General features: G+C 32.5%; 1 protein-coding gene across 3 annotated transcripts in view; it reads left to right on the top strand.

Moving 5' to 3' along the window:
- Window positions 1–15830, top strand: part of LOC105737381 (uncharacterized) — an 85850-nt gene that overhangs the window by 9965 nt on the left and 60055 nt on the right. The window contains exon 1 of one of the 3 annotated variants that reach the window (XR_015293825.1): window positions 14484–14604. The exons of the other annotated variants lie outside the window; for them this stretch is intronic. The gene's annotated coding sequence lies outside the window, so the exon portion shown is untranslated. Of the gene's footprint in view, window positions 1–14483; window positions 14605–15830 lie in introns of those variants that run through there. 3 annotated transcript variants of the gene reach the window in all.

Genomic DNA, 15830 nt, shown 5'->3' with positions numbered 1-15830 from the left:
GAAGAAAAGGAATTGATGAAGGAAAGGAGGAAGAGGAATTGATAAAAGAGGAGAAGAAAAGGAATTGATGAAGGAAAGGAGGAAGAGGAATTGATAAAAGAGGAGAAGAAAAGGAATTGATAAAGGAGGAGAAGAAGAGGAATTGATAAAAGAGGAGAAGAAAAGGAATTGATGAAGAAAAGGAGGAAGAGGAATTGATAAAAGAGGAGAAGAAAAGGAATTGATAAAAGAAAGGAGGAAGAGGAATTGATAAAAGAGGAGAAGAAAAGGAATTGATAAAGGAGGAGGAGAAGAGGAATTGATAAAAGAGGAGAAGAAAAGGAATTGATGAAGGAAAGGAGGAAGAGGAATTGATAAAAGAGGAGAAGAAAAGGAATTGATGAAGGAAAGGAGGAAGAGGAATTGATAAAAGAGGAGAAGAAAAGGAATTGATAAAGGAGGAGGAGAAGAGGAATTGATAAAAGAGGAGAAGAAAAGGAATTGATAAAGGAGGAGAAGAAGAGGAATTGATAAAAGTGGAGAAGAAAAGGAATTGATAAAGGAGGAGGAGAAGAGGAATTGATAAAAGAGGAGAAGAAAAGGAATTGATGAAGGAAAGGAGGAAGAGGAATTGATAAAAGAGGAGAAGAAAAGGAATTGATGAAGGAAAGGAGGAAGAGAATTGATAAAGAAGGAGAGGAAAAGGACTTGATAAAGGAAAGAAGGAAAAGGAATTGATGAAGGAATGGAGGAAAAGGAATTGATAAAGGAGGAGACGAAAAAAACTTGATAAAGGAGGAGAAGAAAAGGAATTGATGAAGGAAAGGAAGAAGAGGAATTGATGAAAGAAAGGAGGAAGAGGAAAAATTGATAAAAAAGAACAAGAATGAAGAAGATATTGAAGGAAGAGAAAGTAGAAAATTGATAAAAATCAAAAGGAAAAGTGAAACATTTATTATATCTCCTAACCGATATTTTCACATTTTCCTTCTACATTCCTAATCGCATAAGATAAATTGCCTTACAAAAAAAAAACGTTATCTCGAATTTTTCATTTTGTAAACACGGTCGTACCGCGGCAAATTTTTCGAGGGCAGGGAAAAAAGAGCAAACGTCCGTAGAGATAATTCGTGACTCGTTTATAATCGCTGTTAAACCTGGTGTAGAGATGAAAAGCACCGTGGTCAAACTGTTTTCCCTTATCGGGTGCATTATCAATTGTCAGCCGGCCATTGAACAGGCGGCGTTAGGTCCTGGTCAAGCAAGATATAATTTGTATCGCAACCTCTCTGATTCCCGGCAACGTAATCACATTGAACGTAGCCAAATTAGCCGTGGTTTACGCTTTGATACGAATACCAAATGCGGTCTGGTGTACCCGATAAATTATCGCTGCCCGTGTAATTACTATCTCGTTTCTGCCCTCCGAGTAATCGCAATTTCTCCTACTTAACCATCGAACGAATTTTTAGCATTTTTTTCGAAAAATCCTTTTAACGAAGAGAAATTGGAACGGTGATTCGATGGAAAAATTAATTGCAAAATATCTATCAATCACAGAGGTATTTATTAATAAATTCTATCGTCAAATTCGATAATTCTGTCTGTTATACGAGAGTATAAATTTTTAATCGTTAACGAGATTCGAGAATGGTATACACAAAATACGAGAAAAATTAGGGTGGTTGATTCTTCGAGAAGATAAATTTACAATTTTTAAATTTTTATACAGGATTATATTATACACACGTTCTTTTTTTCGTGATACGTTTAATCTTCTTGCTTGTGGTCGCATACGTACGTACTAATGACGCGAATTAAGAGTAAAAAGTAAGGATAAGAATTAATGTCGAGAAACTACAAGTATAAATGTAGAAAAATTTGGAAAATTAATTCTACTTTTATCTGTACATTTGTATAAATCCTTTTAAGTATAAATAATTTCAAATAAATAAACCAACGATTCGATGAGGCAAGACAACGAGGAGTACATGAATAGGAAAATTTTCTTCTCCGCTAAAATATTTCATTTTCCTTTTTCGCATATATCAAGTATGCATCATTTAATTATAATACATTTATACATTCATACATTTACATATTCAAAGCAAAAAAAAAAAAAAAGAAAATGTTTACTATCTTTTGCTTATAAATATGAATTAAAAATCGTTTTTTCAATTATATTTCGTATACGAAATTTAATTGTATATTTGCACAACCAATCATTTTTTAACCTCATTGTAACAAACTTCACGTGAATTTTCTCGTGAAAATGGCAATAGCCTGGAAAGATTAACCTGAACAGGAAATTTCCATTTTTTTTCGCCATTCAGAAGACAAGTACCCCCATCTCCATATCGATTTCTTCCATTCGATCCTCCCACCCTTTGTTATCAATCGCGCATTGATCTAATCCACGATCTCATGCATTTTAACAATATCCCCTCAATGTCAACTTCTATATTTTCAAATTCTATTCCGGTTATCTATGACCAGGAGGGTGGTTTTCATTCTCGTGCAACATTTCTTTTTTTCTTTTCACATTTTTATAAATTTCACCGAAAAATAATTTACCGAGGCGTGATACGTTCGCGGAATTTACTAAAAAAATGTATAATTTCACTGAAATTTATTTTTGACGATGTTTTTTTTTTTTATTACACTTGTATTGTATCTTACGTGTTCATATATCTTTATGCTCGCGTGTTGTAACATTAATGCGTGAGAAATTTCGGTATTTATTTTACGAAGAAAGGGAAAAATAAGTACGAAAAATTGAAAGATGAATGTTTGTCATCTGTTTTGCGATCCAAAATAGAAGGGTAAATTTTCACCGTGTTGATCATTTCCATTAATCAGTGTACAATATACGTGTACCCATTATAATAAATCTATAATAATATATCGACGATATATAATAATTGATGTATCGACTCGATCATCAAAAGGACGACCACTTTTCCCTTTCTCAAAAGCTCGAATGTTACGATAAATATATAAGAGGAATACATCGAGTTAAAATCATTAAACATGCAATAATTTTCAGAATAATTTTCGATATTCGAAGAAGCAGAAAAATAAGAACGAAGGTAAATCTCTATCCGATCGTTCTTATTTTCATTTCCACATGCATAAATATCCACACGCAATCTTATAAATTAACGACCGAATCGATCCACCTTTAACATCTTCGTTCAACATTTGCTCGAATTTATCGGATAATCGGAGGAGGGATACCGAGAACCGCGGTAATAAATTAGAAGCAAACAAACGGTACAAACTCCTAAAAGCTTCTCCCCTTTCTTATACACGCACACATACGCGCGAAGATCGCACGGAGAGTTCGTCTTGCCAGAGTTGCTATAAAGCTCGTCGTGGCAAACTAAACCGTCCAGCTGAGAGATCGCCTCCCAGGATTTTCCACTGTGCACAGTGCAAATACCTCTCCATAGAATTGCTCGACTCTTCTTTGCGCTGTTTTTTGCGCGCCACCTTCCCCTCCCCCTCCCTCTCCCCCCACTCCGCCGGCGGAGCCGACTTCTCGAGACCTCGTCTCGCTTAGAAAAACCTTCCTTGTCCGACAACGTGTCGCTCGCAACTGTCGCGCATCGGATCACCTTCCCCCTCTCTCTTTCTCTCTCTCTCTCTAACTGTCTCTTTGCTGAAACTTTCTTTGAGAGGAGGCGAGAAGTAAAAAGAAGAAGAAAAAGAAGGGACACGCTGGTCGAACTTGTGATTTATCGTCGAAACGTCTACGTGCATCGCGTGTAGCCTAAATCGTGAGATTAGAGTCGAGATTATTGGCGAGTTTTCGAGAAACATTCGATTTTGCTTTTTCCATGGTTTTCCTTACTCTCGAAATAGGGAATAATCTCTGATAATCTAACGGGAATGGAATTTATTTTTAAAAGAATATTTTACAAAATTTGTCGTTGAAATACACAATACAAAGGTTTGATCGATTATTCTTGCGTGCCAACACTTTTTCGTTTTTTTGGCTTCTCTCTTCTCTTCATTTCGTGCCACAAATATATATATATATATATATATACATAATCTACAACACATCTACACAGTCGACAACGTTTCATTTCGAAACAGAATTATCGTCGTTGTTGTTTAACAACTTATCATTCGGATTTACATGTGAAAACTTTGGCGACCGACCGTGTATAACGAAATTATTCCTCGACTCGGCAGAAACGAACTATCTACCGTTAAATCGAGGCTAAAGCCTTTGTGCTCGGGATTTTGCGTGGAGTGGGGGGGAGGGGAGGGAGAAACTGCAATAAATCCGCGCGTTCCTATCCTCTCTCTCTCTTTCTGTGTATGTATGTGTGTTTGTGTGTGTATCGAGTTACAATCGTGGGACCAACGATCCGTGCCCCTAATATTAGAATATTTACCAGTAAAGTGTTACTGTTTCTCCGTGTCAAGTATCAAATATAAGAGAGAGAGAGAGTTATGCTGCAGGACGTTAGACAAACTGAAACTTCATCCTAAACAGTCTTTGCGAGAAAGACTGTTTCGCGTGGCCATTTCTTAACTGGGATGCGCGCGTGTTTAGTTTGTTTTGAATTGAAATTATTCTAAAATGAAAAATTGAGACGTGTTGAGGATAATTAAATTTTATTTTATTCTATGTTTTCGTAAAATATTGAATATTTTAAAGTGTTCTTGAGGAGATCATTTTGAAGAAGTTGATGGAGTAGACGAATTCAGTTGACTCGAAATTGTGTAAATTGTAAAAATTACCACAAAATTTAATTAATTAATAGGATAAGGATTTTAAATCGAAAGGATCGAACAATTCTTAGAGCTACTTCGTACTCTACAAGATATTTCATCCATGATAAACTATCTAAACTCACTTTTAATTGTTTCAACTTAATATTTATCTCGTGCAAATTTACAGAATAATTTCACAAAAATACACAAGTTCCCGTATAAATAAAAAGAATTCTAATTCTAATTAAGAAATTTAATGGAAGCAAATTCTTCGGTTTTGAAAACTGCTAATAATAAACCGAAATTTGAGTAAAGCAGCATTCCATCGTTCATTGAAGAAACAACGATATAAATATTTTGCACGAATGTGCGAGCACGAGTATCTCTCCACTACCTTCTCCTTCGGCCTGTAACTCACACTGTAAGGAAAACCGAGGAATCGCATTACAAATTCACGAATATATTTTCCTTTTTCCTTCAGGAAAACGATAAAACACTACTTGACATCCTCGCTTTTATAATTTAAATTTAAACCTTTCCGCCTAAACGGACGTACCCGTGTCACGCGATTTAAATTTAAAATCTCCCCCTTTCCTCCCCCCCCCCCCATAGAATATCATACACATACATCACGAGATACAATTTCTTTCCATTTCCCTTCGAAACTATCGTCGTATTTTTTTTTTTTTTTTTTTTTCTCTCTCTCTATCGTTGAAAATGAATCGTACGTTTCGTGGAATGTATAAAAAGGAGGAGAAAAATGAAAAAAAAAAAAAAAAAAAAAAAAGAATGGAAAAAAAAGTTCAATTTTTAACACGACAATGGAATCAGCACGTATTCACATCAGCCGCGACTAGTACGGGGAGGGAGTTGAAGGGTTACACGTGCAATCGAGTTGCTTTGTAATTTACATTTTTTTCTCCCCCTTCTCTCCGCTCTCTCCCCTCTCTTTAATCGCGAAAACACGATCGAGGTAATACTTTTGGACGGGACGCGGAAAAAAAATAAAATAAAATAAAATGGCGATGATGAAACAAAAGGTGGACTTGATTATCGATATCGTTATCGATAATAACGTTAAGTTTTATTATAAGATATTTTTAAGAATTATTTGTAGATAATTAATAATATTTTATTTCAATTTTCGATATATTTCGATATATATCAATAATGGGAATAGAAGTTGATTGCAAGTATAGTTTTTCGATAAATTTTATTTTATTTTTAATGCTAACTTTTTCTTTTTATAATTTATAATAATAATTTTGTGTAAAAAATAAAAGAATAAAAAAATAACCAATAAGATATAAGATGGAACATATCGACAGTCGATAATCGTAACTTTTTCTCGATCTTTTTATTTTTTATTCATCATTAACGACGATTGCGACATTTATTTTCAGGATGGCGTGAATTTTTATTTTTACTCGTTATCGAGATGTACGTGGATACGTTTAATAAATTTAATATTCAATCTTGCATGGTTGGCGATAAATTAACAAAGTCAATTTTATTTTAATGGAAGGAGATTGAAATTGAATATTTCAACGGAAAGAGGATGAACAGCTTTTTTTTTTTTTTTTTTTTTTTTTTTTTTTTTAGATTGGAGCTTGAGATAGTGAATATTAAAAGATATTGAGAATATTTGTAGATAATTGAATTTTATTTCAAGTTTTAATTTAATTTTAATTTCAGTTTAAATGTAGCGTCGTTTGTAAATGATAATTATATGTAAAACACGATCATTGGATAATACAATATAAATTGCATCTTTAAATTTTAATTTTATTACTATTCTGTGTTACATGGAGAATTTTTTGTATTAAACATTATTGCGCTGAAGTGAAGTGTAAGCAATGTCTCTGTATAAGCAATTATCACGAAGACATTAGTAATAAAGAAAATTAAAAAATTAAAAATTAAAATTTTTTTGCTGAAAGACAATTAATTTATTTTTTTTATCTTTGTAATTATTTTGTTCTTTAATTTTTCAAATTTTCAATCTGAAAATATCAGAGTATGATTCTGTTCTTTCAAAAAGAACAAAATTGACAAAATGATACGAATTATTTCTTTTTTATCAAAATTTTTCCTTCTCTTCTCAGTAAAGTAATGGTTCGTCGTCACATTATATAAAAATATAAGAAACGTGACATTTTGCACTTTTCAGTTCATTAAAATCTATTTATTTTTATCGCTTCAACTTCAACTAAATAAATAACATTTTAAAAATAACATACGTCCCTTAATGATAATTTTAAATTAAAAAAAAAAAAAAAAAAAAGAATTCTAATCATTTTTATGTATTAACGATATTATCGACGTATTTAAAATTATCAATGATCATATCGATAATCGATAAACACCCAATTGTATCACGAGTTACTTACGAGTTATCAAGAAAAAAATTAATTATAATATTATACACATCCTTTCCTATATAAAGGCCATCGAATAGATTATAAATACCACCGTGTATCTGTATGCGCAACATGATGCTATATCGGAAGTCCATTTAGTAATAACATTTGTCCGAACCACGAGCATGGCGTGCGGCTCTATACCGACATAAATCAAGGCTTAATAGAATCCCGATTACGCGGGCTAAAGTAGATCGAGTCCTACGGCGAACAATGAAAAATGGGGATAATGCGGCGGGAATAATTTACGACGTATAAACCGTGAAATACGGAGGCTGCATCGTGGATGTTGTCATAGTGGCGAAACTGCTCATTTTCCCCGGCGATATGCGACGCCACGTTGCATCCCACGATTTTCGAATGGTCGTCCGTGCTAAACATCGTTTCCAACCGCTATTCATTTGCGCATGCGTCGAGCCATTATGGCAAAAAAGACGAATTTTCTTTCGTTTGAGGGAACGGTGGACAATAATGGATTTATTTCGTTTTAGAAATTATTTGGAATTTAGTTAAAATTTGACACGTTTTAAGATGATAAATATAAAATGTGATGATTTTTCTTTTTAGATAAATGATCGATAATATAGAATGCATTAAACTTTTTTGAAAATTGTTTTTGAGGTTGTTTTCTTCTTTTTGATATTTTTATTAATTGGTTTTTTTAAAATGTCAAAATTGTAGAATTTAAACAAGAAAATATCGATGACTAAATCACAATCCTTTTTATCTTTATATTTTCAATATTTAAAAAAAAATATGATTTTATAAATTTCCATCGAAAAAAATATCGATAAAATAAACTCAAACGATGTCATATTTCTTTTATCTTTATAAATTTTTTAACACCCTTCCCAGGAAAATGATGTTTATTATTTCCATGCGTTATTCACCAGAATAAATACCTCTAACGAAATCTATTAAAACCTGTACACATTTCTCGTAAAATAAACCTTCAAATAAACCTAATACCTTCAATTTTTCTCGAAAACAGAAACGCGTGTAAAAAAAAGAAAAAAAAAAAAGAAGGGAAAAAATATCCATCATACCTTTCCTATTTGTTTTTCCAAGAGAAATTGCTTCCCTTTTTTTCCAGATCGTGTATCACGGAATCATTCCACACATTCCGTTCTACAAAATACAAAATACCTTTACGTCGAAAGTGATGATATTGAAATAATCGGAGTACAATTTTCACTGTTCGAACAACGATGTAAATTGAATTGATAAAAATGTGCACAAATAAAGTTGTGCAATACATTGTAGAATAAAAGACTTACAAATAAAATCAATTTAGTTACAAATGAATTCTAATTTCAGCCTATATTATTTCCGTTTGTAACATAATATAATTAGAAATATGGTATTTCGTATATCTTTGATCGAATTTGTTTCAAAATTCTTTTCAAATACATTATTATCTAACATTATTGGAATTGCTGCTAGTATAATATAATATATACTTAAATTTATTATCGAAAGGTGAGAGATATAATATGTTATATAATATGTATTTTCAAATAATTCAATAAAAGATTAAAAGCCAATTACTTTGACATCTTTTTCTATAATCATAAATTCTTATTAATTAAATCACAGGTTAATACCTTCTGTATAAACAACTTGATTATACAAAGCTTTGTTCCTCGATTAATTCGCATAAAATTAGTAGTTATAATTGAACGTTCACTTTTCGACTCGAGATACTTGCTACTTCAATGGTGTAAGAATTATGCGAAAGTTCCTCTCGTCGCGGTTGATGGCGCTGTGATGTGGGTGTGGGTAAGCCGACAATTTCAACGGAACCAATGAAGTTACGACTTCTACCGGTAGAAACGAGGATTTAACTGCGCGTATAAACTGCTACCTTCAGAAATGTTGTCAAACTTCGCCCTCTTTCAAACTGTTAAACTGTACTGACATTTTGCACCTGTCGTGGATCGGATGATTGCGTCACGTAATGAGCATTAACGATAATTGATTAGACCTTTTTGCAAAGATTTCGGTTTTGCGAAAGGCTCGGAATTTGCTAATTGAATTTCGGTTTTTCTGCCTGAGTGACGGTGATATATCACAACTCATCAGTATCTCATTCTGTGTGAATTCATTGCGAGTGTTCAACTTATCAACTACAAGGAAAGTGTATATAATTTTAACACATTTTTGTTTCATCATTTTTCAGATTTTTTGAAATTTTATACAATTATAATTCTTGTTCGATTAAAGTTTCTAGAAACTTGGCCCAACTTAATCATTCACTGTAATCTGATTCTATTGACAGTGAGTTGCTTGGGTAATTGTAAGGAGAGAGTAAATGAGAAAGGCATAATTTACACCTCAATAATTCAGATCTTAGATTATTTCTTCTAAATTAATCAGGTTTTTTATTTCACGTTGTAATTCAATATAATCATAATTCTCTAGTCTGATAACTTGACTTTTATTCCAAAAAAAAAAAAAGAAAAAATATAGAAAAGAAAGAAAAATCCATTATTATCTCACCATTCAATGTCTCGACCTCGTTGTAACTTGAACCTATTGACAAGGATGGTAAATAGGTGTAACGAGAGTAAACGAGAAAGACACATTAGCTAAATTATATTGATCCAACATTTTCGATATACTCGGATATAATCTTATAACCTCGTCAATTATTCTTTAGAAAGATAATATGAAAATTATAGAAATCTTTGCGATATTGGAAACGTGATAATTTTTTTCGAAGATTTGTAATTGAATCGTAATTGGAGAGGGTTGTGTGCAAGATTATACATCTCAGTAATTGAATCTCGGAGAAACATGAGTTTCTGTGTAAATTTACTGATATGAAAATGTAAAACTGTTGTACGATGGAAGGAAAAGGAGAGAGAGAGAGAGAGAGAGAGGGTTCGTGCAGAAATTAATTAATTTAAAACGTTTTATGAAAATAGTTAGAAAATAGAATTAGCTTAATTGAATATTTTAATTATCCATCAGTTTTCTTTTTTCATTTCTCCTTCTACTTTGTTTTATTACTTATAAATATTGTTAAATATTAATTATCCAAATATTAAAAGTGAATATATATTTTTTGAAAAGTATCACGAGTTTAAAAGTATTTTAATTTATATATCAATGAAAAAAAAGGAAAAAAAGTTAAAAATCGTCGAGGCAGATATATCTTGCTGAACATACACGTCACGAGGTAAATTCTTTTTTTCTCCGTTTTCTCATTGCTTCGCACATACTCCACATTCCTTCAGCAAATTTATCACATTCTTCGATAGCTATTCGCTCTTAATCATATGCTTAATTATTCTTCGAAATTTGTACTCTCCTCGGGGTGTTTAAACAATATACAATATAATTGAATTATTTAACGCATAAATTATGAAATTCGTGTTATCTTTAGTTATCTCTCCTCGACGAGATTTGCCGCGAAACAAAAAATTCCAAAAGGAGAAGCTTTTTGAAAGAAATGGACGATCTTTCGAAATATGGCGCGCATAAATAGATTTTCAATCCGGATAAAAATTCTCTGTACATATTCATTCGTTCCAATTATAGTTTCTTGAATTTTTTTCTTACCGAAATTTTCGAAATTTTCAATCGTATTCGCATCGTCCTTTCATTTCCCTTTTCTTTTTTCAGTTGTTCTTCGTGAATTCGCAATAAATATTTTTCCACGCGTATCAAAGCATGCGAAATTCGACGTTGACGGTGTTGACTTTTTCCTCGCACAATTTTGCCAAAGGGCTCCACGAAACGCAATCTTTGAAAAATTATAACAAAAATTTGAACTCGGCTGCCTTGCAAATAGACTCGACATCACAAAAATTGAATTTAGAATATCTTCGATATTATTTTCTGTGATATTTGTTTATCGTGTATTGTGAAACTCATAAAAATTAATAATAACATTCGTTCATTTTTTGCTCTTCACTTCTTTACTCACAATGTGAGTTTTTTTTTTAAATAATTGGAGCTATATCTTTTTTTTTTTTTTTTTTGTTTCTAAATATTTCATACGCAAAATTTCATAAGCTTGTTGTTTCATTCTCAAAGTGGACATAATAATTTGTTGGTTGGAATTTGTTTGGAATGTTGAACTGTGTCAAGTTGAAGGCAGATATTGCTCCATTAGTAGAAATATTCAATGATCGTCAACTGTTTGTTGACAAAATCATCTCCAGAGAATTTGTTTCACGATTCTAGTGTGTGCTTTTGGGGATGGTCAAAGCTGTACAATGTGAGTCCCCTTTTAACGGTGCGATGCCAATTTATAATTCAAACAATTTCCAACTGGATTTCAAATATGAAATTTTGTTTCAATATACGGTAACAAACTCTCTAATTCCACCGTTATTTGCTTTTCCCTCTTGAAATCTCTCATTGTGTCGAAAATTATGACGAATGGTTGTCCAACGTGTGTACGATTAGAACTGAAACGATAATTTTCAAGAGGAGATTGAAACGACAAGTTGTAACCGATCGAAATTAATAAAAAATGATTTGGAAGAAGAATCTTCAATAAAGATGAATTTTTTATTACGAAAAAAAAAGAAAAATAAATGAAAAAATATTGAAAAATTAGATGAAATAAAAAATCGATGAATTTTTCTCTAACGAAAATACGTACATTTTATTCTCCCTTTGGTTATACAGTTATTTCCAGAAATGATTTTTTTTTTCTCCATAAAATATTTCATGACGTTTTACACGGTATTTTCACGATAAAAAAAATTTCATTTCATTTTTTTTTTTTTTTGAACTTCTTTCGATGAAATCGTATTTCATTTACGGCCCGGAAAAAATAAAACTTGCAGCTTATGCTCTATAAAGCTGTCTTCGATAATAAAACTTCACACTTCCTTTCTATCCTGCTTTCAATTTAATTTCTCACAATTAAGAAGAGAAATATTTCTGAAAGAGAATCTTTAATAAATTGTACCTTTCGTGTATAACGTAGCTCTGTAAAAAAAAAAAAAAAAAAGAAAGAAAAACTTTCAATCTTTCTATTAAAGAATTTTCAATTTAAACGCGTCTCTTTTTATTTCGTTTCTTGGCACGATAATTAAATTTTTTTTTCATCATCTTTTTCACAATCAAAGATCACACAGGATCGTGTAAAAGATTATTTCGTTTATCTTCTAATTAATACTTTACAGTAACTACAATTCTAGGAACTTTTACTTTTCCCCCCTAACGTTTAGTTTATCGAGCAGAGATACATTCAAAGATAGTTTTATCATTATTATTAAAATTACCATCGACGGTATTCAAGATCTTTTTTTAGTTTTGTTTTATCGAGCAAAGATATACAAAGGATGACAGATGTGTTTGGATGAAAGTAATTTACCCAGAGGTGGGAAAAAAACTTTTCTTTATAGTCGCGTAAGTGGAACAGATATGAGCAGTTCCAGAAATAAGGATATTACGTGTTGTTACAAAAGTGAATCGAGCAGAGTTTGAAGGTGCGTGTATAAAAGAAAACGAAGTAAAGAAATATTGCGGAAACATTTCTTTTCTTTTACCCTGAGAAATTATAAATCGTTTTGCGATTAAAATTAGTAAAAACAATTATATTATATATTATATCATATTCATGAATTTATATTTGGGCGACGAATTTTCGCTTCTATTTTTTATTTCGTTATTGTATCCGCGTCAAATTTATAAACGAAACTAGCGTGTATCGTCAAAAGAGAGAAAAATATTGTGAAGAATTATATATAAATTCGAGTTTGAGACGAAATTATATATATACATATATATTTTCACGATTATTTTTATATTTTTCGTAAAACGCAAATACTTACAAAGAGCTCGCAGAGAACAGTATCATATATTATAAAAATTCTTTACAACTGTGAATTCAATTATTTCTCTCTCGTATCCTTTATTCATATTCGTGTTAATCACAACGTGATACTTTCCCTAGCAACTGTTTCATTCCCTCCCACCCATCTACAAATTTCCTTCTCTCCCCAACTGAAACGTAGTTCCGTAATTAACACGAGTCCGGAGTTAAAATTTCGGAAAAGTTTCTCAAATTTTGACAAATTGTTTCGAAAGATCGTTTCCAGAGGAATTTCAAGCTGATCCCTTGCATATAAGCAAGGATCGATCCAGTAGAGTGAAACTCGTGATTTAAAATTTGTAGGGAGTTGCAACGGTGAAATTAGTAGACGTTTCTCAATGCTTGTTTCGGCCCGTGTTTCACCAACTACTTCACCGATACTTCTTCAAGATACGCATGCGTATAGTTTAACGCTTCTCCAAAATATTCCCCCCTCCCCGACACTGTGGATAAAGACGCGGCACGGTCTGGAAGATTCTTTTCCTACAAAGTTTCTCGAGTTTCGCGTGTGCGTCTGCGCGAAGGTCGACTCGTATAGAGACAAGTTTCAACGCGTATATAAATACAGGCCTTAATTCAGGAATAGGATTCACACTCGCGCGAACTCTTGCTCGAAGTAGAGTGATCGAACTTCTCTGCGGGTACACGGAGATTACTCGGAAGAAATTAATTGTTCCCTGAATTTGCAATCGATATTTGTTGGATAAATAATTGTTATTATTAAATTAAATTTGAAGAGATTGGTAACAACGAGATGTGATAGTTTGTTTAAAAATTGAAGGAATAGGGAAGTAAGAAAATAAAATTAATAATAATGTATCGTGAATTTATAATGGCGAATATAATAGGAAAATTATATCTATGTTATGTACAATATTAATTCAATTTATAGAGAGCAGACCAACAAAAACTGCCTTTTCAAAAATTCGTAAGGATATAATTTTCATTTTAATAAAACCTTTTTTCTCTTTCTCTCTCCCTATATACATTTCAATTTTGAGAAAACTAAAGCTTGCAACACCTTATACGAGATTTTTGGTGTATTTCGAATTTCATCGCGCACATTGATTTTCGATCGGAAATATTACAGGAGAGGTTGTTAAGCTCGCGCACAGAAATGGTCCAAAGGATCCTTATATAACTTATTTACCAACGTTCGCATATATAGAGATAGATTCGGTAAACTAACGGTAATTATCCTCTAGTCTTGGATCACCACAAAGGATCTTAAGGGACGCTTTTGATTGAATAGGCGTTTGGCGTGTACACACGAAGGAAGGCGTAAGATTGCAAGGGGGATTAAAATATTTCAAAAGACTGGGGTGGCCAGGTTTTCGGCCAAACGCAAGAGTAATGGTTCTTTTAAATTTCTAAGCTGACCCAGATACACGCGGGTCGAGAGACAGAGGGTGTGTACACGAGCCACTCCTGTGATCTTGCTTGAAGCAAGCGTGGTAAAGATTAAAAAAAAAAAAAAAGCCTCCTCTTTCTTTTTAACGATCAAGAATTTTTCTTTCAGCGATCTTTCTGCGGTATTCATATTAATGGTCGTTGGCATCTTCCAAAGGGTGATCACGTTTCTACCATAGCTGTATTTCAACCTCGATGTCGGCTGGGACATAATCGTTTCAAGTGACCGTGGTAATTATGCGCAAACCGTTCTCAAAGCGTCTTGCCTCGGAATTGGGTCGAGTTTATTCCGTTCCGAGGAACGGATTTTAAATAAAGAATCTTGAGAATATCGGGAATTTGATTATGTAAAAGTATTGGACGAGGAAGAATGTATATAGTATTATAAAATTATATGTCGTTCATGGGAGAAAGACTTTATCGACTTGAGGTAACTTTTCATTTAATTTAGAATCTTAATAGATGTATTGTTAATCGTGAAAAAAAAGTAAAAAAGGAACTATCTCATGATATACGAATCGTTAAAACTTGATCATCTATTAATCATCTATTAAAATTAGAAAAACTTTGAACCACTGTAACTTCGAAAATATTGACTTCCGGTCAATGAACGAAAGATGGTTGGAAACGTGGAACTCTACCCTTTAAAACGATTCTTCGTTCGTCACGATACGACTTCCGGTTCTCGAGATATCATCGTGTAAAGAAAAGGTAATTTTCAATCGTTTACCTCGAATCCGAACAAATCCTGTTATTGAAATTAGGAAAAGTTTGAACCGCTGTAACTTCGAGAACAGTAACTTTGAAACGACGAATAAAAGATCGTTAGAAGCGTGAAATCTTGCTCTTTAAAACGGTTTTTCATTCGTCACGATACGTCTTCCGGTTCCTGAGATATCGTCGTGTAAAGGAAACCGTAATTTTTAAGCGTTTATTGTATCGCTTACACCTATCCTTACCGACGTATTCCAAGCTTCAGTGACAAGTGGCAGAAACGATTCGTAGAAAAATATAATTATTTCGTCTTTCTTCGTGATGTACGTATATTAAATTAACCAACGTGATCTTTATTTTCTATACATTTTATACATTCTTGCATTAATAATCCGAGAGAAAAGGAAAAAAAAAAAAAGAATCAAACTATAAAAGATTTGTGTTTGAAAACATATTTCAATATTTACGCGAGTGTTTACTTGGACAATCGTAGCGTTGATCATTTTTCCTTCGCGCAACTCCACCCTATATTTACAAGAGTTCGCGCTTTGTCATTGTTCCCCTCGTATTTCTCCATTCTACTACCCTTTTTCTTTCTTTTCTTCTTTTTTTTTTTTTTTCTGTTGCGAAAACCAGCGGGGAACTGGAACAATGAGCTCGTTTATAGTGACGATTTAATTTCGTTAATTAACCGGGCACTTTGCTTCCAAGCGAAAACAATTATGGTATAGAAAGCTGGAAAC

This window comes from Apis florea, unplaced genomic scaffold, assembly GCF_048593485.1.
Source record: "Apis florea isolate Af1SG1 unplaced genomic scaffold, ASM4859348v1 contig_1914_pilon, whole genome shotgun sequence".
Taxonomy (NCBI): Eukaryota; Metazoa; Arthropoda; class Insecta; order Hymenoptera; family Apidae; genus Apis; species Apis florea.
The sequence above is the reverse complement of the archived record's forward strand: the minus strand, read 5'-3'. Positions and strand labels throughout refer to the sequence as shown.